At 36.5% G+C, this 27,837-nt stretch overlaps 1 protein-coding gene across 4 annotated transcripts in view; it reads left to right on the top strand.

Annotated features, from left to right (window-relative positions):
- The window catches only part of LRBA (LPS responsive beige-like anchor protein), a 417,031-nt gene that overhangs the window by 21,977 nt on the left and 367,217 nt on the right, over nt 1–27,837 (top strand). The window lies entirely within an intron of this gene.

Genomic DNA, 27,837 nt, shown 5'->3' with positions numbered 1-27,837 from the left:
TGGCTGTAGAGCGTCATTATGCTCCATGCCTTATGCATGTCTGTGAGACCTGAACTCCTTTTTCCTGTAGGAGGAGGAAGGGAAACTATCCAATTTGGGCTTCCTCTTCAGGGGATGATGTGTAGCTCTATTCATCTTTCTCTTTACTTTCTCTGCAATTGCCTGAACTCCTAAAAAGAGAGGGGGAGGCAGGGCCTCCCATGATATGGTCTGATCCCAGTGACCCTTGGGATCTTTCTCCTGCATTCAGCTGATGTGCTTGTTTCTGTAACTCCGTTGGTGCTTGAAGGGTTCAAACTCTGACTTAAATTTCATTCCAAAGTCATGTCATACCTTTCAAGATTTTGATAGCTTTACTGCTTTCATGATCCATGAGCCACTAGTATCCTCTGTGTGCCTTCTGCTACTGTCTTAATTTCATATTACTTTTGGCAGAATTTTTCCTAATGTTATTCAGGGTTTGTTAAACTTCCAAAATAATAAAATAGACAACTTTGCTTGGAGAAGAAGAATGCCTGTTTCAGGGAAGTTGAACCATTAGCCTCACTCTATAGCGTCATAATATGAAATGCTTAGTGAGTGAGGGGATCCTCATCTTTCCTTATGTCTTTTGAAACTTGAGAGAGGAACTGGTCAATGTTCATTGGAAACAGCTTGCTGTTTCAAGAAGCAGCTAAACCTGGTTTCCATCATGCTTCATATATGTATATTACAAAGATTAATTTGATTTTTGAGAAAATTGTCCTTTGATTTTTTTTCAGTGTGCTTGTCCTAGGAAACTGGACATCCTGTGTCCCACCGGAAGGCAGTATAACGTAAAAATTATCCTAAGTAAGGATTTCTAAGAATCGCTGAGCTAAGTAGAAATAAGTATGAATACTGAATAGTGTCAGACATGATCCTTTTGAGAGAGGGCAATAAGCTAGTTATTGTGCTTATACCTTTCTGAATTTGGTGGCTGATGTTGAGTTAGGACTCTGGTTGTGTGTGTTGTAATCTAAAACATGACTCTTTCACTAAAAAGCAATACAACCTTTACAAACCAGAATAAAATAATAAAATTGTGGCAGCATCTGTATTTCTAGTGCATGAAACACTTTCTGTTTCTACTGCTAAACCTGTTGTAAGAGCAGGATTGCTGCTAGCAGGGAGCTGCAAGACTGAAGCTGGGTTCTCCTTCTGAAAGAGTAGTAAGGTAACTCCAGGGTGTCCTTCAGACACATGGCTTCTCTGGAGGACTCATTTTCCCTGTCTTCTCCTGTTAATTTTAGTCAAGATGTTTGAGAAAAGGTGAAATGAATAGATTATGAGACTTACAAGAGCATTCTTTGAGGAGCTGGCCAACAGCTCAGCGTCCTACAGAGAGGAGGGCCTAGAAGTCCTTGAGAATGCTTTCTCTGCCTTACTTTTTGGGTGAGGAGGCAGGGGGAGGACTGAGACAAAATATGACTGTTCTGTTTTCTGAAAATTTTCAAGTCCTTTTTGGTTTCAGGCAAGAGAGTTTTATCAGGACAGTTTATTTCAAAATTAATATGGGCATAGTATACAGACTTAAGGATGCCTAAGAAATGGAATTCCGCAAAACAGCTGAGACTGGTCCTTAATATAGTTTGAGGAGGTAATCCTCCCCTACATGCTAGTCTCCCTGTGTTTTAGGGAAGTGGAATGGCTTACTGATTTTTTTTATAATTGTGTAAACATCTTTCATGGTTCTAGTAATTTGCTCACTGCTGTTAGTTAAAGTTACAGAACTTCTACTGATGTGTACTTATTATGTGTAGGTTACCATTTCCGTGTTTGTTTTCTGATTTTGGTGGTAGAGCATATGGCAATGGGTAAAATCTGTTCCTGTTTAAAACAAGAAACTGACAGATCAAATGAGCTAAACCTAATATTCTGAGGCAATCCTGGTATCTGTATTGGTCACATAATGAGCAGTGGAATAAAATAAAGCTAAGCCTGAAAAGCCAATTTACTAGAAGGACATTATCTTGACAATTCTGTAGTTGTCCTTTATTAAATACAAGAAAATCTTCATTTAGTTTTGAAGTGATGTGATTTATTATATAGGTATACTTTACCTATGTGTAAAATGATTACAATTGTGACTTAAGCTCTTCAGAACGTTGGTCTTTAGAGTGAATCTGCTGTGACCTAAAACCTGAAATGAGGTTATAGATATTAAAGCTTTAGCAAGAGTAGTATTGTTTTGCAACTTTAACTGAAACAGTGGAATATGAGGTTATGTTGTTAGTGTTTGAGACTTTGTGTTGATGTGGTTGTGACCCATCTCGTAACAGCAGTTCTCATTGCAGAACACTTCTGAACACTTGAGTCCTCCGATAGACTCTTTGGGCAGAGGAGCTACATTTTTTTTTCTTAAAATAAATATATTCGTAAGATGACAAACTTTGGCTTTGTCCTGAAACAGTCTCCTCTGCCCAAAAGTTAACTTTTCACACACTGGAGTGAATAATTTTAAGGTTTTAGCATCTTTACCTGTTGAGATCTAATTGCTAACTGATATCGTACATAATGCTTAGTTATGAAAGTGGAAATAAACACAAAAGCTGTTCTTAGTGACTGACATAATGTGTAGTAGCTTGTTTATGTAAAGACAGGAGGCAGACTATATTTGTCTCATCATGTAGCTGCTGTGTTGTACAGGCTAAAGATTCTGGAGCAGAGTATCTTAAGACCTGAAGTCAATTCATGCTAGAACTTCAAAATGATGCTTGTTTGTAGTCCAGCTAATTATGGTTGCATGAATACACACTTTCTTTTATTTAAAAAAAATGAAGAATAATGTGCACCAGTAGAAATCAATAATAGTAATCATTTTTCAATAGAGCAGCTAAAGAAAACATCAAATTAGGGGCTTTGTTAGCCCCTAAAAATGACAATAGGGATAATAAAAAGCGCTAGTGACTGTTTTTCTGTTTTATCTGCAAATTCTCTGGGATGAATGCACCGAAGAAGAAGCCTTAAATGTAGAAAGATCTCAAAATGGAAAGAAAAAAGGACAGGATTTCAAATGTAAAGTTTGAAATGTATAGTTATTTTCAGCTAAAACTCCTTGGAGCTCTTATACGGTAGTTGAGGCAGGGATACATTGTGGACAAATGTGTAAGTTGCCTGGTTTTGTGCAGGCAGTCTCCAAGTGAGAAAGATGATGTCAGAGGAAGCAGAGATGTATTATAATTTGAAGTACCTGGCTTGCTTTGCTGAGGGTGCAGCTGTTGCAGCTGGCATTGCTGCCGATGGTAATAATCATGGCTACTACTCACGGCCATTTGTGGCTAGAAACAAGATCTAATATGCTATTGAAAATCTCCTTTCCAAACGTGTAAAGCTCTTTAAGCTGTTCACTGGAATAATGCTTGTAATTTGAAAAAGTTAAAAACTCTTTTCCTCTGGGATGATGATCTTAAATTTACAAGATTCTACCTGTGGATTTGATGTAAAAGAATTAATGAAAGTAGGAGTGATCTATGGACCAAATGCATGTTAAATGATAAAATATATAAATTAGATGATTTCATAATTATAAATTTAACTGCAAGCGTATTGTCTTGTGCATTGTGTGAATAAAAACTTATTAAGCGATTTGCCGCCATTTTGTAGCAGTAGGAAGCATGAGCAGAGAAATTTACTCTGCCCCCCCATCAAACTCTCTAAAATTCTTCCTTAAGTGGGTGCATTTCTCAGTTTATGACAGTTATGTAAAGCATTGTTTTTTATATGACTGACTACTTTTGCATATTTTGGGGTCCCTAAAATGTTACTGCTATAAAAGACTGAAATTAGTGTGTTGTATTACAGAGAAATGGGCCTGGAACATAATAAGAGAAGAAAATCTAATTGTTCTCACCTCTTAAATGCTGTAATTTCACAGAAGCATTCTTCTGATTATCTGGAGTTGTTTAGCACCATCTGTTGTGCTATGTGTAACACAGTTAAAGTAGTATAATAGATGTTCAGGATAAACACAGTTAAATTGAAAATGACTGAATAAATAAGAATAAGATGGTGAGTATCAAATATTTTAGGAATTCAAGAGTCTTCCACAGAGAGAGATTTTTATCTATAGCATGCTTTATTTTCCACAGTTGCTATCTTCCTTTTTGTTTCTATCAGTGCACAACTATGGCAGTTGATGGGGTGATTGCCTCTGGTAAGTTTTCTCTGTGACAGTTTTTTTCCTGTTGGTTTTATCTGTAGTTTCTGCTCAGCAAAGAACTGCACTGTTGCTTTAACTGTCTTTTGCTACAGCCTCTGCTCTTTGCCTGGAGTGCCCAGGTACAGAAGAACAGATAATTGTTGTGATGATTGTTCTTTACTCTAGTGGCATCAAAAGTTGTACCAGTCTCTAGAATTAAACAGCTAAAATAGCTTCAAATATTTGCAAGCAGCCATCCTGAGAAAGCACACGGACTGTTTAAAAAAACCTAGGTGATGAATATAGCATTCTGCACTCCAGCTAGTTGTCTCCATGGAAAAAGTTTTAACAAAAAGAAAATCTTGCTTAATGTGACCTTTTGGGTTTTGAAGGGTGGTGACAGTTAGCAGGATACTTGTTTCAGTAATGGAGTAGATAGGCAATTGTGTTAAAGTAATTTTGATTTCTTAAAGCTTTGTTTACTGTATGCAAGGTAAGAAAAGTGAATTTTAAATGACTTAGTAGACTCATTAGAATGGAATAGTTAATATAATTCTTTCTACAGTGTTGCAGTTAAACTCTTCTAGAATGGGCTGCCACTATTCTAGATGCTGAAAGAACTATTTTCTGTTCTGGCTTGTCTATAAATTACTTTATACAGAGGTTACCAAATTTAACTGACAATATTTTATCAGAGTATGACTGGTTGTAGTGTTATATTTTGGTATGGTTACAAGTAAACATAACTTATTTCTTGTTTCTGTAACTTTTACTTTTCTTCAGAACATTTCTTTAAATGTGTTGAGTACAACCGAATCCTAATGAAACAACTGTTCAATGAGTCTCTTTCTTTTGTCCCAGAACTTGCATGAGAGGAAGGAAAGAAGATAGGGTTAACATTTTTATATTGAAGTGTTTCTCAAGTTATGAATAATGGAATCTATATTTATATCATGGCAGTTTTTTGTAGTCCAGATCTGTGACCGACTAGCTGGGTTTGGGTAAAAGTGTTGTCAGAGGTAGCCTTGCACATAAGGTGAAATCAGGTGAGTGACAGCAGGATGAAATAAGAGTAGTTTCTGAAGGACACATTGTATCCTGTGCTGAATGCTTTGCAAGCCCAAGACTGGAATAATAAAGAACAAACAAAAAGCAGACACCTTTCTTCCTCCCGCCCCCTTTTAAAAATTATACATGAACAAAATCTGTTCTTGTGAAATAATTATGTTGAAAAAATTTGGCAGTACAGATGATTTTTTTTACACTACTGTTTTTTACCTTTCATTCTCCTATCTGCTGTCATTGTATTTTCCCCATTTACTTTTTTTCCTTGGTAATTGAATGTTTTATTCATGATTTCAGTTTACATGTGTTAAAAAAGATGACTTTTTGAAAGTAGGACTGTAACACTGTAATTCTACAGTGGAAATACTTTCAAGCAGTGATACCCCTGTACAAAATAAAAATGGTTCGGTTGTATGAATAAAGTAGTCATACATGTGCCTCCAGAAAATCTTATTCACGTGAAGGGGGCTTAATATAGATAAAATGGTAATCTGCGTTGCTCACACTGCATAATTGTCTTAAGTAAATAGGAGAAAGCAGTTGCATCTTAAATTTTAAAAGGAAAATTGAGACTTTGCTAATCAGAAAAGATCTTATTTTCCAAACATCTTAAGGATTTTGCAGCAGACTTTGATGCAAGGTTTTAGAAACTTAAGCTTCTGATGGGATTTTCAAGTCCTCATGGCATTTACTGTAGGTGTTTGATTAACTAAACATAGTTTTGTTGTTGTTTTTTTTTTTAATTTAGCAGCTGATGGAGCTGAAATAATGTGATGGTTATGCCAAAACCTATCTCTGTATGACTTGCTTCACTTTTTTTTTCTTAACTGAAAAATGAAGGGTTGTGTAGCATAAATGGTGTGCTCACCTGTAATCCCAGTAAGAGGACATGAGAGTTTTACTTTGGGTTTTTCTATTAACTGGATCTGGAGAACACAATGGGGGTATTTAAATTTAGGGACCAATTTGAGTGACGTCTGCAGTGAAGAGTATAGAAGCTATCTGTAATGTATTTCCTGTGCATTAGGCATTCTAATTTACACTTGAAAATATTTACCTTCAAACTTTATGGATTCAAGGTAAATTATATAGTATGTTTGCAGGTGTTTTTTAGCTTTTAATTTGTCTTATTAACAAAAGCCCACAATTTGGTACAAGAGGGCTATACTCTGAATCTGTAGGGTTGTAGAGATATATACCTTTAACATTTGTTCCTCAACCTAGAGAATTTTGCATGAGTTGCTGCTGGACTTCTTGTTCCTCTTACCTCCACTATATATATATATATATATATATATATATTTCATTCTTTACTCACAGCTTTATGTTTCTTCACATTTTTGTCAAACGTCCCCTCACATCAGTTTTCCTTGTTGGCCTGATTTGTGTCTGAATTTTTGGTCTTCCGTGAAATACTGTTCTTGTGTATGATGCAAATTTTATTCTTATTATTAAGTATAGATTGTAAGGCCAAAGCATCCATGTGTTAACGTGACCTGCTGCATAACATCAGCCATAAGGCCAACTGATATTTTATGCGTTCCGTCTTCAGGCTGTACCCCAAAAGTAAATAACAAATTTTCACAAACCTGATTGAAGGACAGCTTAGCACAATTGCCAATAAGCCAGCGGTCATCTAAGTTGAAGTGATAGTAAGTTTAACAATGCGAAAACTTAAAATCACAGAATTGCTGAGGTTGGAAGGGATGATCTGGGGACCATCTAGTCCAAGCCCTTGCTCAAGCAAGGTCACCTAGAGCAAGTTGTCCAGGACCGCGTCCAGTTGGGTTCTGAATGTCTCCAAAGACAGAGACTCTACAGCCTCTCTAGGCAATGTGTTCCAGTGTTCAGCACCCTCACAGTGAAGAAGTGTTTTCTGATGTTCAGACAGAATTTCTTGTGTTTTAATTTGTGCCCGTTGCTTCTTGTCCTGTCACTGGGCACCACTGAGAAGAATCTGGCTCCATCCTGTTTACATCCTCCCGTCAGATATTCATACACATTGGTAAGATCCCCCTGAGCCTTCTCTTGCCCAGGCTAAACAGTCTCAGCGCTCTCAGCCTCTCCTTGCACAACAGAGGCTCCAGTCCCTTCATTATCTTAGTGGCCCTTTGCTGGACTTCCTTCAGTAGGTCCACGATTGTCTTGCACTGGGGAGCCCAGCACTGGACCCAGTGCTCCAGCTGTGGCCTCACCAGTGCCGAGTCGAGGGGAAGGATCACCTCCCTCAACCTGCTGGCAATGCTCTGCCTAATGCAGCCCAGGAGGCTGTTGTACCCTGCTTTGCTGCAAGGGTACATGGCTGGATCATGGTCAACTTGTCCTCCAGGACCCTCAGGTCCCTCTCTGCAAAGCTGCTCTCTAGCACGTGGGTCCCCAGCCTGTACTGGTGCAGGGGATTATTCCTCCTGAGGTACAGGACTCTGCATTTCTCTTTTGGAACTTCATGAAGTTCTTCTGCCAATTTCGCCTGCGTGTTGAGGTCCCTCTGTATTGCAGTGCAGCCATCTGGTGTATCAGAATAACCAAGTGATTCGTATAAAAAGTGTTCTGCTGGAGATTTGAACATGTTGGAAATGCTATACTAAAATGAGTCACCGCTGAATCTTATGGAGTACAGCTCAACCTTGGAGACTAACTACAAACTTAGTTTTTAAATGGAATATGTTTGTAGTTTGACTTTTAGGGTTGTGTGAAATTCTATGAAAAATGATGCATAGATTTGACTGCACAGGGAAAAATGTCAGTGCTCTAATGAAAGCCTAACCAAGGATATGAAATTTGACTGTGTACTTTGTTTTGTGTGATTGGCCTTACAGTTACCTTTCATCTTTGTAAAGGAAATCTGGAAGGCTGAGTAATGGAAAATTTGAATTGGTACAGATCTGGTGAGTCAGGAACAGAAATGGGACAAAGATGCTGGAAAGTGTCTTGGCTGTGATATTATGTCCTGGTTTTTACAAAAGATGTCTTGCCTGTGTTAACTTTTTATGTGAGGTGTGAATCTTGGGATGAAGCTGACATATCTGTTGCTGGGCAGTTAGCCTGTGTTGATAGGCAGGGTTTGTGAACAATTGTCATTTCTTTTGAGGTGAATTTTTACATATGGGTTGCTATGTCTTTGCTACTGTCATAACTAGGAGAATTATTCCAGCTGCTTTTGAGGGTTTATAGACCTGTCCTGGTCAAACTGAAGTTGGGGAAAGGCATCTGTTTTGTTTCTGGAAGTTTTGCAGAGAATTCTGTGGTGACAGACAGATTGGGTAACAGGAATCTATAATGTATTGCCTGCCTTTGTATCAATTCCAGTGTATATAGACCAATTAATTTATTAGTACACTGTGGGAGCTGGCTGAGCTTCAGTGGTGAGAAGGCTGTGTGTACGGATCTTGGTAGTGAGTTTTGGAAGGAAGCCAAGGAAACACTGTAGCGTTTGTTTAGGATTATACAAAGCCCTTGTGATCTGCATCTGAAATATTTGATCTGGGTGGACCCTCAGCTGTTGTGGAGTGATTGTAAAGGTGGTGTAAGCAAGTAACACTTACAGTGTCTGGCTGAAGAGTTGTGGCTGTTTTCTCCTGTTTTAGTTAGTGCCTCTTCCAGAGCTAGATCAGACTGTGTTTGGGGCAGGGAGTGACACAACTGTGCGTTATATCTTTCCCAAACTCATGTTGCTCTAGAGCTAGTAACCCAATTTTCTTAGTGGAGCACTTCGCCAGGGGTGGCTTTGTATGTGCTAGCAGAATTTACACTGCCTCTAATTTCATTTCTGCAGTGGTGCTTAAAATGCTGTGATGAACCTTTTTTTAGTTTTAGTGGTATCCAATAAATATAAAACAAAGTTTCATTTGATATGCAGGGCTTGTGAAACTTAACACTGCCAAGGTGTAAAACTGTGGGATTTAGTTGTGTCTGACTGTCTATCTATCTCTATTACGAGATATTTTACAAATAAATCTTACAAGAAACTATAGTGAACAAACTTTTAGCTATCAGAAATATGCTTAACCAGATTAATTGTCTGTGAACTTATTTGGTCTAGATTATGCTTCAGTCTGTTGCAAAGGTGACATGGGATTTCGCAGTTTTCAAATGTATTCTGCCCGCTCTGAAAAACCAAAGTCAAAACTCAAATGTTTGCGTCAAAATTTTCATTCATGTGCTTAAGAACATACCTTCTATATAGCTGAAGACATTGAGAGCACTGCTACTGGTATTATTGACATTATCAAGAAATGCATTTATAATGTCATGCAAAATTGAGTTCATTTTGCAAAATACAAAAGTATAATTGTTTTTTAAACAGCTGAGGAGCATTTTTCTTTGGAAATTAGTCCTCTTTGAAAACATATCGCTTAAAAAAAAAATCTGTCCTTTGTTTCTAAGATACAAACACAGTGGGAGAGTCTAGTGATTGGTCTTCAGCTTCTTGATGTTACATGCTATAGACCAGAGATTACCATAGCTTTGTTTTGAGGCCTTTTTTTTAATCATAGTCAATGTTATGAATTTTCATGGTAGTACCTCGTTATTTACTTTCTGTTGTTCTGTCTCTGTAATGTTTTATTTTACTGATCATAATATTATCAATAAATCCAAATTTACAGTATTAACCTGTTCTGCTCATTAAAGAAAAATCAAAATGCTCTTTGCCACAGCAGGAGTATCTTTGTAACCTCAACTAGTAGACAAGTGAAAAGGGAAGTTCGCTCCGAAGTAACTTTGTTACTGGGTAAAATTTCAGGTTACAGAGGAACTTGTATTGTTGAATATCAAGTACTTGAAGTAATATAGTGCGTAAGACTCCTTTAGGAGCCATATTTAAGCCTGCCAACATGTGCAGGAATGGATCTAAAAGACCTGATAGAATCTCATTGACTATTGTAAAGTTAAAAAGAGAACATACACGTATACAATCATGTTTTTAAAATGATTTTTTGAATTAATTATTAACTTAAAAGGAATTAAAAAAAAACAGCTTACAGAATTCCATTGGTACTGCTCTCTTCGTATTTTTTGAAGACTCATTTGAGCAATGCCATGTCTTCATGTGTAAGCATCTGAAACTTTGAAATTGTGCTTGTGCGTGATTCAATTTTGCTGTATTTTTTTTGGAAGGAAGATCTATGTGTTGCAGACTTGAAGTTCTATTTTCTACACAAAAACTGTTACCTCAAATGCCCATGAGATGGTGCTCATCAGTTTTGTTTTTTGTGTTGTGGCAGATGTGTATATAGTTCTGACTTAGGATAAGAATGCGGTGGTTAGCATTGCTATCTTTCAAAAAATAAAGCAGTATCTTGAATTACTACACAAGCTATGTTTCAGTACATTATTTCCAAGTGTGCTGTAAAAACAGTCCTGCTGTCTGTGCTTATTTTAGGAAAGGCTAATTTGATACTAATTTACAGAAATTATAGGTCACGCCTTAAGTTTTCATACCTAAAAAGAATTTTCTAAATATGCAAAGGATAAACAAGTTTTCAGACTTCTGTCATTTTTGCTTCATGCTGCTTTCTTTCCTTCTGTTTTTTCTCAGAAAGCTCTATGAACGTTTTCCTAACGGAAAGCTTTTTCTGCTACTGATCCACACTGTACAGTTCAGTAACGTCTTTCTATGAGTGTATCATTAATCTGAGTTTTTTTATTTTTCCCCCTCACTTTCCATGGGGCAATCTGTAACAAACACTACAGAACAGTGGACCATGGGAGGAGTGTTTAACTCTTGTATAAAACTAAGGCAGGGAGAATGTTTTTTCTTTGAGCTGGGTTTGTTACATAGCAGTTTTCTTCCCTCTTCCCCCCCGTCCCCCCCTTAAATATTTTAGAGGCCTCATAGTATAAGAAGTTGTGGCTCCATTTTTGAAGAGTGTACTGTGTAATTTCAGATGCAAGGTAGAGGAAAGATTAGTAAAATATGAGGAAGAAGTTAGAGTAAAAAATCTGCTTTCTGAAGTAAGATTTCAGAAATAGACTAGGTTGTAGCATAGTAGAGCCAGACACATTTTACCTCTTGCATTCTGTGTCTGACATTTGTTGCTGGCATTTTGGCAGTAAGAAATCTGAATGATCTTTGAGGTGAGATCTGGAAGAGGGACACAAGTGACTTACTGAGAACTCCTTCCTTGAGAGTTCAGCTATGGATAGGTGGGTATGAAAACAGAAGTTGGTGAACATTACCACTATTGTTACTGGCTGAACTAAGGCAACAGTGATGCAGTAAAGAAAATATCAGGTAAATATTTTTAGCAGAGGTCATAGGGCTCTGAAAATGAGGACTTGATAAGCTAATAAAACTTGATGATTTAATGTTTAAGTTAATAAACTTGATAAGTTGATCTAGTGGAGGTATTAAAATATAACATTTAAAACCTGGAAAGTTTATCTTTGTACTGGCTGCAGTTGGATCAGGCCAGGATAAGAGAAAAAAACCTGTGTCTTTCCTCTTGAAACTTGTTTTCCCTTCCAAGTTCTATGAGTGGTGCTATGTGTGTGTGGGGTTTTTTTTTGTTTTTGTTTTTTTAAGAAAAAGCTCACTGTGGTTTTGACCAAATAAGAAACTAGACTCATTATTGTCTGTGTGTTCTGTTCTGTCAGTGACAGTAGAAAGCATTATTAGGAAGGCATAGAATAGAATATATTGAAGTGCTTGCTACCTTGAGAAAAAATGGGAGCAAAAATAGAATTGGATGCACCACTGGCCATCACTGGAGGAAACTAAGGACAAGTACAAACTGAAAAATAGATTTTCTTCCTTTTAGAGGCAGAAAAAGAAAAAAAAACTTGGCTGAATTTTCCTTTGAGAAAAATGAATTAAAAAGTTTCATTTTGGAACGTTTCCCTTCACCTGGATCAGAAAGATTAGGTCATATTCTGAATATGTTGAAGTGAGTGGGAGGAGGAGTTTAGAACAATGTCCACATTACAGTTCAGGATGATGCATTGCATAGTAGTTTTTGGAGACTGAAATTCCATGTGGTGAGCATGTTGATGGTGAAAGAAGAAAATGCATCATTTGTATGTTGATGATGACTGCTACAAGAGAAGATTTTTAACCATCTGTAATGGGATGGCATGTGAATGAATGATATTGGAAGATTAGATATGGTTTAAAGAAGAAACGTGGAATTAAGGACAGGTGGGTTTCTAATCCTACTTTGCACTGAGCAAACAAGCCTATTAAAAGGAGACTTGTACTCTAAGAATATGTATGGAAATGTTTAATGAAGTAGGAATAGAAGTACCAGTGTACACAGAAGAGGAAACCAGGGAGAGGTACAAACTGAAGAAATGCTCTAGAAAATCAGTCTCAGCTTCTTTTCGCTCTCCAGCATTGCTCCCTGAAATCCTTTGTTTCCTGCAAACATTCTTATTTCTGAGGAATTTGGAGAATCTGCTTTCACTTTTACTCTTCTCAGTGTATTGTTTCACTGAGATGAAAATCTGTAACTTTCATTTATTCTTCTGTCTTAAACTTCATTCCTTTTTTTTCTTTCTGTCTTCAGATTTTTTGTCGTCTTCATCTTTGCTTTTTTTGGGCATGTTTTCTTGTAACAACCTCTTCAGTCTTTTTTAAATTTTTATACTTCTTATTCTTCCAATACAAAAATCTTCTGTTAAGGAAATTACTTGAATTTGTAAGAAATTATTAGCTATGCTAGCTTTAGGTCAGGCTTTGGGGAAAAAATTGCCATGAGAAAGGAAATAAAAAATCTGGCCCGATTTTCCTTTGGAAAACCTCAGTTGAAAGATTTCATTGACATGTTTTCTTTCACCTGAAATGCTGCTCCTATGCTTCATGGGAAGTTGGCAATTATGGAAAAAGTCAAGACAGAATAGGAAAGAAATCCCAGAGAATGTCATGTTGGTGTCAGAAAAAGAGAGTTCAGCTGGAAGTAGATCCAGTATGAGGAAGGAGAATGTGGACCTACAGCTCCTATGACAGCAGTACAAACACTGAACACAGAACACTAGTATTATTAAAATGAAGCTTGTAAGAATTGTTTTTATTAAAAACATTTATTTTGATTTCATGTCCCAGACAAAACAACCCATTTTCCCCTCAAATACTGTTGTTTGTTCTGAGAGTAGTCATCTTGAACAGTTCCAAACAAGTATATTTTCAGAGAATTAAGTTTTCAGTGTCATTCCCCAGGAATCAGTATTTTCATTCTCAAAGAAGAGTATAGATAGAGCTAGAGGTCTTGCAGTAATACTTCTAGCAAGACCATAGCTGTATTTCTTAAGAAGTAAATGTTTTATATCTTGGAATACAGTACAGCTTAGAATGTTTATGCAGATTTATTTGTGTGGACATTTTTTTCATAAGATGGACATTATGATAAGAAGAAGAGGGAATACACAATGAAATGCACTGTAACTGCATTTTATGAGTTATTTTCACCATTTCTCTTCAGAATTTTTATGAAGAAGCAAGCTGTTGATGAATTGACTTTTTCTAACAAGAGATGTTTCTGTTTAGAAAAAGGGTATGATTGCAATCTGACAGGGTTACCATTGTAATCAAATACTCCTGTGATTTTGTGCGAGCTTATCTGGTATATTTCTAGTGACATCAAAGCTTAGAAACTTTTGCAGCTTCCAAAGATATAAGTGTATAGATAAACTCAGTATAATTTGGTGATACTTTAATTTCATGAAGTTTCAGCTACCAGTTTAAAGATGTCTTTCTACTTGGAAAATATAATGAGACGCAGAGAAGGATATGTATGTCCCCCCCAGTGTTTTTGCTAGGGCAGCCGGTGGTTAGTAGTAGTTTTTTTGGCTTTGTTCCTTAAAGGTGCACTGGAACAAAATGTAATGACAGATTGATCTAAAGGAAAAGAAAAAAAAAAGCCAAAATAAATCCTTACTCTGAAATTTTCAAGACACAAAGAAAATTTCAAGGCATTCTGTTATTTGCAGTGAATTAATAAGGATACTTGTGCCAGTTTTAGTCTATGGCTTCAGACCTAAGAGGCCACAGTTTATATTGTTAGCAGGTAGCTCTTTTAAAACTTGTTTGAGTTTCTTGCTTCATGATCTTTGTAGTATTTGCTTTGTTGTTGTTGTATTGGGAAATCTTTCTCTTACAAGTAAATATATACATGTTTGGAAATGCACTGAAAATATTGTTACCAAGAACTTGATTTGATAAGTGTTGAGGAATGCATATGTGATTCTTCATTTAGTGTTGAAGTTGGTTCACAAAGCTTTAGGGATAATATGCTGGCAGAAGGAAAAGAAAACAAAGCTGCTTGGCACTGAGATGCTTCACTGAATCTATACATCTGGCATTTAAATGACACTGGTTTACTTACAAGCTAAAGGTATTTTTCTGTTTGTTTAGATGAAAAATATTGAAGTCCTCTATCCTTTGTGAGGACTTGTTCCATTTTTAAATTCTGCAGCTACTCTTGCAGTCCTAGAATCCATGATTATGATAATGTTATGTGTTTTCCTTCAAACTCATATTAGTAAAGCAATACAGTTTTAATAGGAGGGACTACTTTTACGAAATAGGAACTAGTTCCTTTTTATTGTGGGTTTTTACTACTGACAAAGTCTGAGGGATAGTTTGTATGTTCTATGTTAACATTAAATATTAAGATTAAAGGAAAAACAACCCACCGAAAATAATTTGGGTATGGAAGCAAATAGAAAATTTTGCTTAAAAAAACCCCCTGTATGTTCCTTCTGTTTTGATGGTATTGTCCTTTCCTTTCATAATGATACTTCCTTTGTGTTCAAGCTGAGTAGCCTTTTGCAGTGGCAGATGTTCCTTCCTTTATGCTCTCACTGAAGCAAGATTTATTGTCCAGTTAATCACACTTTTCACAGGAAAACTGTATTCTAAGAAACCCCATTTCATATACTCCCACATTATTTGGATATGGCACTTTTCAGGTTGTGTTTAGTATCAGTCCTGGATAATGATTTAGTTTTGATTCACAAATTTGTATATGTGGGAAGTGTTTATGCATCCTTCTAAAATCTTAAATCCATATGCTTGTAGTAATTCTAGAACAAGCCTTTTTGCTTTAGAAGTCCAAATGTGTGAGATGAAGGTGGAAACGTTGAGAGCTGCATTAGTTGTGTGTTTTTGACAGAATTTTAGGCAGAAATCTGTTGAATATGGTGTGTTTAAGGTTTTTTTTTTCTTTAGTTAAAAATATCAAATGCTGGCTTTGCTGCTGAAATGTTTGTTTCAAGCTCTAATTTAAAATGTTGTTTCCTAACATTTGTTGCTTCCCCTCCAGTCTAAACTATAGCTGGTCATGGGGGAGTGGAAGGGTCCTGCCAGGTTGTCTGAAGAGCTTCTGTTGATGGTGTTTGATTGCGAAATTAAAAGATCAAACAGAACTTATTCATAGCCTACAATTGTATTGATTCAGGATACGTTTGTCTTTGTAGGTCTAATTCGAAATCCAGATCTGGCCAGGAGTTAAGATGGGGTTGGTGACAATGTAATCCCTGCCTGTGCATATTGGATGTTATGTAGCCAGTCTGCCTGCTGGCCTAAGTAGGAAATAGCTCTGCTAGAGCTGCATGTGAACTGGATGGGTAGAGCCACTTTGCCAGATATAAAGACAATGTTGTATAACTAAGTCAGAACTGCTTTGTTTTCTGTGGAAGTGGAAAAAGATAGGGAGGAAAAGAATTGTCATGCAGGATGAATGATTACCAATCAGATGATCAAGAGTACAATTGGAGTTTATTAGGAGAAGAGTGGGGAGATTGTTAATAAGTGAAAAAGGAGGGTAAGCAATAGTGGTAGCAAATGCAAAACTAGTCATCTTTGTCCTGAATGTTTGTTTTTTTGTGTGCTTATCTCTTTGTTGTTGTATCTATTCCTTGGAGACAATTTCCATTCTGTCATAACCTGTATACTGAGGAAAGAGACAGAGGCAAGCCGAGGGCAGGGAGACTCTGAGAGTAATAGTAGTAGCTTCTGCACTGGGGAAAAAACAGAAACAGAAAACAGTGAGGTGGCAAATCAGGAAAAAAGGTTGAAGCTGTATTTACAGACATAGATGTATAGGCCACTTGTAACAAAGTTTAAATGCCAGTCACGTTTCTCTCCTTGCTTTCAGTATCGCTTTATGGGGAGTGAAAGAAATAAAGAAATATTGGCTAGTCTTCTTAACAGAGGCTTTGCTGATGTATCGGTTCTCACAAGGGGAACTTTTCTTTTTCCTCCTGGTGTAGTTAATAGAAATTGTCAGTTTGGCAATAGCACTCTTGTTACAAAAGCCAAGGTGGATGGAGTTTATTCCAGCATAATTGTGAATACTGGGGGTTTGATTCCTGCCATCTCTTTTGCCTCCCATGACCAGTAGAGATGTGCTGGTCACACTTCCTTGTGTGTAGACATGGCTTAGATCAAAAAGAAGTGAGTACCAGCATTGGTGGTGGGTCTTTAAGCCCACTGAAGTATTATTGTTTAGCTGTTTGATGAGAAGGTGAACCTCTTAATCCTTTTGATATACCTGTTTGGTCTTGTGCTTTCCTTCTTTAATATATTCATTCTGTCAATACACTTAGTACACTGATTTCCAATGACTTTTTTAAACTCCAAATAATGTAGCAGCATATAGGAAGGAGAACAATAAAATCTAAAGGCAAAAAAAAAAAAAAAAGTCTTTTCTTGGTAGGAATAAATGAAGGGCTATTATTTATTCCAGGCAGTCTTCTATTCTAGGCAGGATCATCTGCATGGTTCTCCCATGTTGATCACAGCTATAGAAAATTTGAAAAAAAAAAAGGCAATAGGGAAAACAAAGTGATATGTTTCTTGTAGCATGTCATTTAGTATTGCTGCCATGGCTATTTGAGGATTCCTGACCTGGCTAAATTGATTGTCCCTTGATTGTCTGAATCCCTGATGGATGGATGGCTTTCATTCCTCTTTGCTATGAAATTGTAACTTTCTGCATCGAAACCCTTGCCTTTCTATGCCTTAGCTATGGCAGATAATCTCTGCCAATTCTTGGAAGGCAAGTGGGGTGTTTACCAGCTGTTCTGGATCCAGGCAGTGTCAGAAATAGCAGAAACAGATGTGCTGGGTTTTTGTTGGAATTTGTAACCTGGTACCTTTAGTTGTGCTGAAATTCACTGCAACTAATCTGCTGAGCTGTGAAATGTGGCTACAGTTGAGGAACTGGCACACGTTAGCTTCTGGTATGTGCTATATTAGGGCTGTGACTTTCAGTAGGAGAGGAAGAACTTAGAATTACTGTTACTAAATCTGATAAAACCTGTCAGAGCTTTAAAAGTAAACTGTTTACTAACTTCATCGCATGTTCCCTTTCATCTTCTTGAGTGTGATTTTTTTCTTAAGGTTATTCTTTGTTGTTCTTATACAGTTCCATGTTTGGAGCATCTTCCCTCTTGTTCCTCTTACTTGACTGCCTTTGTTCCTTTAGCCTTTCACCCCTTACTCCTAACTTTGTTATCCTTGAGTCTCCCCTAACTTGCAAAATATGTTCAAATGTGTTTCCTAGAATAAACTTATAACCTTGCTTTACTCTAGCATTGAATTGTTACACTGTTCTCGTAATACTTGCAAGGTACTTTATTAAGTAGACTCTATTTAAGTCAAAAGTTACGTGAAAGATTGCTTGTATAAGGATCCAGAATTCAGATTCTATAAGGAAAGAGTGGTTCCTTTCCCCCGCGTCTCCTCCCTGCCTCCCCCCCCCCCCCCAAAAAAAAAAAAAAACCAAAAAAACAACCCAAACTGTAAAAGGCCAAAATACCAGGCCAGGTGTATTGTTTCTGTAGGAAGTACTGGGATGTCTTACCTGTTCTGTGTCATCTGAGGGACTGGTGATTATTCAGTTTGGAGCAAGTAGAAAAACATACTCACAATGGAAATGTATTAGGCACAGGGGATGTATGTCCTTGATTATTTATTTATTTGTTTTCCCAGAGGAGCAGTGGCCTGACTAAACAAGAGTTGACTAGAATGTAGGAGTTGTGGAAGTGAGGGTATAGCTTTGGCTTTGCCTGTTTTGAAAGATGCTGTTTTACTTTCTCACACCCCCAAAATATATAGCAAATGTTTAATTCAGCTTTTGTTTTTCTGCTGTGTTAGAACAACTAAGATCTGTATTATGGGTTTTTTGTTGTTGTTTTTGTTTTTTTCAAAAGACAAAGCCTAAATGTGTGTGTGTGGATTTGACCTGCATTTTTTCAAGTGTATCGTAATTAATATTTTGCATGAAGAAATTGAGTAAGGGCTTTCACATACTACTTTGCATGCCTTAAAAGTATGGTGTGATTTAGATGTCCAGATTAAGATCTTTACACAGTACTGCTCGTAATAAAATATTAAGAGTACTTCAGTATATAATTAGAGAGGTACATTTGCTTTAGGTCTAAAATTTTAAGTATATTTCCTACTTAAGTGTTTATAGAATGACAATAATGAGACTTTAAGAAACTCATGGTACCAGAAAACCTCACTGAACAGTCAGCCAACCCTCTCTCCTCTCCTCTCCTGCCATTTGCCCCTAAGTAAAAAACCACACTAAACAACTTGTGATGTAGAAGACAGAGATAAAAGCAAGATGCACTGGGAGATTTTAACATTTACTTTAAATATTTTACTTGTTTTCCTAGCTCAAGAAACTACAATTTTCAGATGGCCAAATATTATAATACATTGGTAACTTGTTGTAGGTATATATATTTGTACAAGTATTCCTGCTCAGTGTATTTAGTGCGTATAGAAACAATAGTGGAATTGTTTATACTTCTTTTTAATTAGAAGGGTTTTCCTTGATTTCTGTGGGAAGGAAACCTATGATTTCCGTGTCAAATTGAAACAAATTCAGTGGTCAGTTATTTGAGGACATAACTAATCAAACAAAATGTTTAAAGGAAGTGTTTTCAGATGTTTCCTTTTTGAATTATTATTTCTGCTTTTGCACACTAATTTGGTTAGAGGAACATAGGTATCTTTGGTTATCTCTCAAAAAAGAAAAAAACATAGCTGGAGGTTAGTTTTCCAGATGCTAAATACCAAGCAGATTAGAAAAAGTAATTTAATGAGAAGAAAGGCTAAGCAAATTGTTTCAGGTAAATGCTGTTTTAGGAGTATTCATGAGTATTATTAGACTTTTTGTTCTTTCTCTAGAGAGTATCTCACACTTATGTTACAAGGGAAAACTTTGGCAGTGGAGTCAGTCTTCTTTGCTCATTCTAACCTACCTGGCTGTAAGTTCTGTGTGGGCCCTTATCACTAAGTATGTAAACTCACTGTTATATTTGCTCAGGTGTAGTGTAACTTGTGCAGCTTTTTTTCTGGTTTGGACTATGGGCATAATGAATTCGCTTCTGCCTGCAACATACAGTGTGAATGTCCTGACTAATGGTGGTAACCACAAGCAGGACAATCTCTGAAGACATGCTGACTGTACAGTTTGTTCCCCATTCAGGACTTGTTAATGATTCGTATCATGTTACAAATATTTCCTTTTTGGCACTTTCCTTGAAGAAGGATCAAGATGGGACAGGATGCAGACCTGTGTGGCTTTGTGACTGAGTTCTAGTCAGCTGTTTTCTCTAAGGGTATAACTGATCTTTTCTGTTTGCTGGTGGTGATGTTTCCAGGCTTGACAAAAAGTTATTTACTCAATGGAGAGTTACACATTTGTTTCCTGAAAAAAAAAATCTATTTTTTAATATTCGTGTAAATTCAAATTAAAATATTAGATAACTTTTAGAAATGTAGGTAATATATTGGCCAGAGTGGGGAGGGGAATGCTGGGATAATGAAATGGATACTATGGTACAGTGCTTAGCTGTCTGTTTCATGTCTTTGAGTTTAAATTCAGAGTAACGTAACTTGAGCTGTCTTTCTACTGGCTGTCACAAAATGACAGATTTCTGATTTTTAAAGTGTCACAACCATAAATCATTAGTTTGCTAAGATTGCACTAGCAAGCTATTAAAGAACATGGCAGTATTTACTGTAGGTAAATGCAAATTTAAAAAGGTTTTCTGTATCATGGTTTAAATGATTTATTTGCTTTCAGTGCACATATGAATCTGATGTGATGTAATGATTTAGGAAATTTCATTTCCTGTGTAGAGGCACAAATTTGCATATTATTAAACCATCCCATGGATTCATATCTTTATATATATAACTTAAACAGTATCACAGGTTAAAATGTACTGAAATTAATTTTTAAAACAAAAGCATATTTTAATCCTATTAATACAGAAACTGGAAGCTTATGAATTTCAGCTGGATTTAGATAAAACCTATATCTATGTTAATATCTATTGAGAACTATAATATAAGCCAGACTTGGAAACCTTCCAGTTTTTGTAAATGTGTCTTTAGTTGGGCCACCATTTGGAGTGTACTGAAAGTCATTTTTGTCTTGAAATTGTTTGATTTGCAAGAAATCAGCTTGGAGTTCCCTTTGTTCCCCCCAGTGATTTGAAATAAAGGTAACAGTAGCACAGCCTCCTCAGGAGCAAAGGGCCTCTATGTTTGGTGTTCTGTATTGGCCGAAAGTCCAATATACAGTACAGCCCACCATAGCTGTACTTGTCAAAAGACATACAGACTTGCTGAGCATACCTGTTATTTAGTCTGTGTCAGAATATAGTTTCCTGGGCCCCTAGTACTGCTGTTTAGTGTATCATTCTTAGCCATCCTTTTTTTATATCAGCCATCCTCCTTCTAGATGACGTGATGAAGAGGGCAAAATTTCTAATTCTGTCTGCAACAGACTTATTTTTTCAGACTTCTGGTGAATTCCCAGAAGAGAAAACAGAAGCACTGTGCACAATGGTATGGATTGCTTTTACTGTTTCGAATTTGAGCTTGCTGTTTCCTTCAATTTTATTGCTGTGTAATTTTGCACTTTGTACTGAGATTTTTTGAGCTGACATTATTTAGCTACCAAGCTGATAAAAGAAATATGGATATTTTTGGTCAAAATTTAACTTTGATAATCATTTAGTTTAAACTTGGATCGTCCCCTTTATAAGAGAGATACTGAATTTGTTTTCTTCTGTGCATGCTTTAAAAAAAGGTTTCTAAATGCTTTTTCTAGCCAAAATGTGTGTAATTTAAAATTCATACTCTCCCATCCCAAATATTTAAAGTTGTGTAGAGCTGATTCTTGCTTGCTTTCTTTTGCTTGCATTGAGGCTTCAGCTGGACATCAGAGACTGAATTAATTGTATTAGTGGACTATTTTGGCATATAAGTGCTTGTAAACAGAATGAAAATCCAAGATTACTAGAGTAAATTGAGCATAATTGGTTACAGCAATAGTTATCTTTTAAAACTGGATTTTTTTCCCCTTCTGTTGGGAAGCAGAAATCCATGGGTAAATGGATTCAAGGATGCTTCAGGTGTCTTCTACCTACATGGATAAGAATTATGCTCTTTTTCATTTGTTATTTAAGTTGAGAGAGTTACTTGAACGTATATGTGGATGTAGCTCAGTGCCTTTTAAAACAGGATTTTAACTGACTGTCTTATGTTTTACGCTAACTGGGTAGGCGGTATCTGCTACTCCTGCCTATGCAGACAGGGTAGATTGTGTGCTTTCTGTAGTTAGGAATTGTGAAGTTGAATAAAATCTTGTTTTACATAAACCAGTATATAAGTGTAAACTTTTCTGCTAATTTGAAATTTTATCCAGTCTTATTTCCTGGAAATACAGCTGCTGCCTTCTTTGTAACAGAACATGAGATATAAGCTGTTCATGTAATGCTGTCTTGGGGAGGAAGAGAATTACTCTGTGCTGAGACACACTGTATGGAAAAACCTGTAATGCTGGATTAAAGGTTGCAAATTCAGCATTAGGTGGCAGTAGTAGACTCCTAGCACCTTGGGGGTGCCTGTTAACAAATGTTTTAGGCAGGTTTCCAAGTGAGAGACAGACTTGAAGAAATTCAAATACAGAACATTCACTTTTAAATCCCTGTGAAAGGGAGCAGTGGCAACGATTTCTGCTGAATGATCTAGCTCTGCTTGAGGCTGGATCATAGTTGATAGTAGGATTGAATTAAAGTATACAAAAGCATCTAGGTTAAAGTGAGTGTAAACAGTGCCAAGAAATGCCACTATCGACATGGCTGTTTTAAAATCAGTCTTTCTTATTTGCCAGATAAATTGCTGAAGGTGTAGGTTTTGTTAGGAGCTTGGCAATATGAAGGGAAAGAAGAATGATTAAGAAGATTTTTTTTTTTCTTGTCTTTCCATTCTTTTTCCCTTATAAGGGGAGGAGATCAGTACTACCCTTTTTTTGCAGTGTGACTGCTGGGCAGCCTGGAGTGGGAGGGAAACTTCTGATTTCAGCCTGAGATATCAGCAGGAAAGGTTTCTGTTTTTCTGGTCCAAAAATATCAGTTTGTTCTTTGTCTGATTTGTTTTTTTGGCATGAAAGCAAGCAAGTCCAAAGCTGAAGCAGGGTTGAAGGGGATGCTTAAGGAGGTGGCTAAAATGGATTTTTTCCTTCTGAGAAATTGTCACCGGTCACTTGTAAATTCATGGTCTGAGGTTACTTTAAACTTCGAGCTAGTGGTAAAGTAGCAGGTGGCTTTAAATCATCTGCATCTTTTTGGGATGTTATGACCTTTTCTTACAGGAGTGGGCCTTCCCACAGTTAGCTGTGATTTATCTGGTTTGTTTGATCACATTATGGTTGATATAATGGCAATATATTAAAAAAAAAAAAATTGCCATCCAGACTTTCTCAGTCCTTTGCCTCACTGTAACCTCTCTGGGCCTGAGCCCTGTTTGTCATGATTTCACAGACTTGACATTCATGCTAATGTTACTCTTTGATATAATTATGGAAACTGTCAGCAGACCGTCCTAACAAATCTTCTGTTAGGACTCATATTTTGTTTTTACCTCAAAGTGATGAGCTAGTGGTAGGAAAGAACCCAGAACGTGTACTCAGTGTTGTTGTTGTTGGTGGTGGTGTTTTTTTTTTTTTTTATGTTTATTGTGTACCCTCAAGGGATTTGACTGACTTGGGATCACTCATGATATTATAAGATCCTTGCCCTAAAGATTATGGTTCTTATACTTCCCAAATCTTAGCTACATATTTCTGAGGATAAATACATTTGTTCTAAGTTTCTTAATACCTGAAAGGGGGGGGAGCCCAGATTGTGGCTTATTAGTTTGATAGAATATAAAAGAGTAGATGTAGGCATACAATATTGCATTGCTACTTGTTGCTATTCGCAAGCGTAATATCTAAAAAGAATCTCTCTTGTTTGTGTTTGTATTCTCTGGAAGTTGCATTCAGACTTTGTCATCAAGGGATGAAGATGATGTTCTCTTACCTTGGGTCATCTGACATAATGTAAAATTGCAGTAAAACCAGGACCATTTTGGATAACATAGCTATCTGGTGAATAGAAGTAAAAAAATAGTGTTTATCTCAAACCTTTAATTGTTGAACTAGCAACTCATTTAGTTTCAGCACATTTTTTTTGGTGTTTAGCTTGTATAGGTACCTTACTCTAAAGAATGGAAGACTTCAAGCAGTTACTAGCCTCATGCATGCAGCTTTGCATGTCCTGATTAAGCATACACTTTTAAAAATTCCTTTGAGATGGAATTGGCCTGCTATCTGATTGTTCGCTGCCTTTTCTTCACTGAATAGGCATATATTGTGGATATTCATTTATCAAAGAAAAAATTCATAAGTTTCAAAATCTGCATCTTAGAGAAGGGAAAGAAAGAGGTCATAGTTTGCAGTGTTAATCTTTCTTTCATCCTGATTATTGAGAACAAAACAAGTATATTTGTCTTGATATATAGTAACTAGAAGGATGCAGAGGCTCTAAGTAAAGTCACATTTTTGGAGGTTTGAGGTAAAACTGGAAATACAGTTCTCTAATTTTCCCCCAAAATAAATAGTTTGGGTTTTCCTGAAGAAATGCTGATTGTGGTCTTAGACTTAATTTCTTTTTTTTCCTGTTATAGCACATTGAAGTACTTTTTTCACTTTTTCATACAAGCTTTTGAAATATTTTGTGTCTGCCATTAACAGAAGTGACTATAAATCAAATTCATAATCTAGATCATGGTCTTTCAGGAAGGTGGAGTTTGACAATGTTTATTCTGAGCAATTTTCTGCTTATCGTAGTTTGGAAATTGCTTAACCGAAGGGTATGCCATATCTTTTATATCTTGGATCACCTTTTCCATTTTAGCTTGGATGGAAACTTCATAGCAAAGAGAGGTTTGCTATGTTTAAATTGGCTTTTTCTTTCTGTTTAGAAGTGTCGTAGTGCTTTTCTATACTAGTTGGTGCTACAATGTTGACTACTCGTTGGTTTGTTTCTCAAACTAAAAAGAAAAAAAACCATGCTATTTGAGTGTGTAGCTACAAATTGCTGTAGACACATTCTCCCTGTTTTCAGTCAGCTAAATATAGAATCATGTTACTGAAAAGCTTCAGCTATTGATTTGGTTCTTTTTTTTTTCTTAAGTAAATATAACTGGCAAAATGTAAAATTTCTAAAGATGTATTTGAATACTTTGAATACTGCACTTTAAAAATCATTCCTATAAGCTTACGCTTAATTCTACACTCCAAAGAAGGAAAATGTTATGTCACCCTGTAGATTGTGATAAAGATTGTTTATGCAGCCCGGCATAAGACTTAAAATACGTTGAATTGGAGAATTTTGAAAAATGTACTGTACAACACAGGAGACCAAATCATGCTGAAGTACAAGGGAAGACTATACATCAGTTCAAAGGCTACATTATTCAAAAAAATACAACCATAAAAAAGGTAATAAGATTACATTCTCACACTTCATGGCTAGTAAGGTGCATTAAGCTGCTCAGATATTCATAACTTACTGTGACATTTGGGAAGATTACATTTTGCTGTGCACAGCCATTACTGCAGCTCAGATAATAACTAGCCAATGCATGGACCTGGATTATGATCCCTGTCATTGGAAACAAATTTGTGTTTTGAAGGTTGATCAGTTTCAAATCACCATTAGAAAGGGTTAATATGACATACCTTGGTGTGTGTGTGTGTGCTTATGTGTATCTAATGGGTATGCATACATATAGTACATCAAACGCACTGTGCATTCAGTATATTGCTTTCTCCATCTTCTCTTCCCCCCCCCAGCCCCCCTTTCTCAGAAGATAGCCCTTAAAGGAAATGTTAATAGTAATTATTTCTACCGTAGCATATTATTTTTAGAATGTACTTGGTGAAATGCTTATGTTTGCAGATTAGGTTGGAAACCTAATTTGACAGCTTCCTGGATGGGTGGTTACCGATAATAGTGTATCTAGCCAAAAATGAAAGATTGGTGCGGGAGACTATAGGGTGAAGGTAAGGTCATCTCTAGTTGCAACTAAATGCTGTCATATATGATTTTGGTGTGATATTTGATGGCTGGCTGGTTAGTTAAAACCAAATGCATACGGAGTCGAATTTGTCTTTAAGAAATTAGCAGATGCTTTGTGGCTAGAGTTTAACCTTCGGCTATTCCGTTTGCACACAGAATATGGTATTTTCTTTCAGTTTTTCTTTCACAGTGAGAGAGAGACTGGCTTTTTGAGGGATACTTTGGTTTTGTATAGAGGATAATACATTTATTGTAAAACAAAGTGTAATATTAGTTATGTATTTTATATTTTCACTAGTTTTATTCAGGGCTTTTTTTTATGGAGAGTGTGTACTTTTTTCTTTGGGTGTGTTTTGTGATCTGTTCTGCTCAGGGGTCTCAATTATCCTTGAATTCTACCTTACAGTGCTTTCTCAAGGTGGGCCTCAGGTCCATCTTATGGAGGAGAAGAACTGAGGTTTGGAGAATGATAATGACATGATAGATTTGTTTGATAATGACAGGGTGAGTTGATATAGAGAAGCTGAGAATATAATTCAAATCTCCCATTCAGTTCCTGTGGTTTCCCTAGATATTAAGGAAGCATCTGGCAGTAAATTGCATAATTATTTTTCAGGACCAAGAGAGGAGAAAATGGAAAAGTGTAAATTACTATTTAGAAACTGTTACCTAGAGACATTGTCTATTCTGTCATAAAACCTGTAACTTTCCCTGCTTCTTGTGGTGCTTGGCATTACTGATTTATGTCCAGAGGACCAAAGATTGCTTCTTCAAAGTGACAAGATTTAGACACTTGAGGAAAACGTATGGTAATTTCAGTAGTTAATGAAGGACATATATTCTCTCCTGTTGGGTATGTTTATCTTCAGATCCTGACTAGCTGAGAGAAACTGTTGGAGCTAATATGGTAGCAAGGAAGTACACATATTTTGGGGTAGTTTTGTCATGGTATGACTTCAGCAAGTAACATTACTGAATGTTCAAAGCCTGTGAAAGAAGCATTCTTTTTCTGTGTCTTTTATTAGGCCAACTGAGAAGAACCTGATATACTTTTGATCATGAGTTCTGAATTTGAGTCAGTGTTATTTGTATTCCTCTTTGGATGCTGTTATGTAATAAGTATCTTGGCAAACATGATACATTTTTAAGGCTACAGTTTGTTTATTCAGTTTTGGAAATGTCTCTGTGTATCTGTTCAAACCCACTGTTGGTTCTGTCTATAAAACCTCTCTAAAAGAGGGATTTGACTCCTATCCCCTACGTCCAACCCAAATACAACTTAAGATGCTTTCTGCATTATAAGAAAATATCCTGGTGTTCATCTAAATAGTGAAAAATCTTAAGAAGAATAGAACAAACTATTTTCAACCAGAAAGTTACTTTCTTATAGAAAAAAAGTTGTTTTTTTTTTTTTTTAAATAGATACCATGATTAACAGATTAATAGCAATACAAGTTCTAACTTTCAAGGAAAGTTTTAGTAGTAGTGGGATTGGGATAGAAGAGTAGGTTAGTACAATTTGTCCTTCCTTCAACCAGAAACTTCATTTTATTGAGTATGCAAGTGAGAATGAAGTAGGTTGTTTCCTTCCCTCCTCTACGTCCTTAGTACATGCACATGTGATTTGTTACTCAGTCTATGTTCAAACAAAGCCTGCAGATAAGAGACCTGAAATAGTACAGGATTTAAGTTCATTAGCCAGAGCATAGTCAAAGGCTTCAAGCAGTGCTGTTGTTTCACATTCATCCAAATATAGCAAGACTTTGCTTCCTTTTAGTACCTGTGGCTGCTCATGTAATTGGCAGTTAATACTTAAACAGTTTCAATATCTCAAGATGACTCTAAGTGTTTATAAAGAACAATATTTCTGATATGCATCAGCTGCTTTTGGCTAGAATTGCCTTCTATTTGAGGAAAGTTAAGTGGATGCAGAAGAAAGCTTTTAGGGCCATTTTAGGCTGTTTAAGGTATCTTAGCAGACTTGGTTATCTTACCCGTCTTGGAACACTCTCTGGATCTGTTCACTTTTCAGCTGTGCAGGCAGGAACAAACAGCTCAGGACATCAGTATCTTAAATTACCCAACTGTCCTTCTTCAGCAATTGTCTGATAGTAGTCAACACCTTAGGAGCACCTGTGTCAAAGTTACCCAACAGAACTTGGAAAGAAGAGGAATAAGACTTGATATATCGATATTAACACTGTGTGTATGAACACACAGCCTTGCTGTGTGTTTTAGCG

This window comes from Dromaius novaehollandiae, chromosome 4 (assembly GCF_036370855.1).
Source record: "Dromaius novaehollandiae isolate bDroNov1 chromosome 4, bDroNov1.hap1, whole genome shotgun sequence".
Classification (NCBI taxonomy): domain Eukaryota; kingdom Metazoa; phylum Chordata; class Aves; order Casuariiformes; family Dromaiidae; genus Dromaius; species Dromaius novaehollandiae.
The sequence above is the reverse complement of the archived record's forward strand: the minus strand, read 5'-3'. Positions and strand labels throughout refer to the sequence as shown.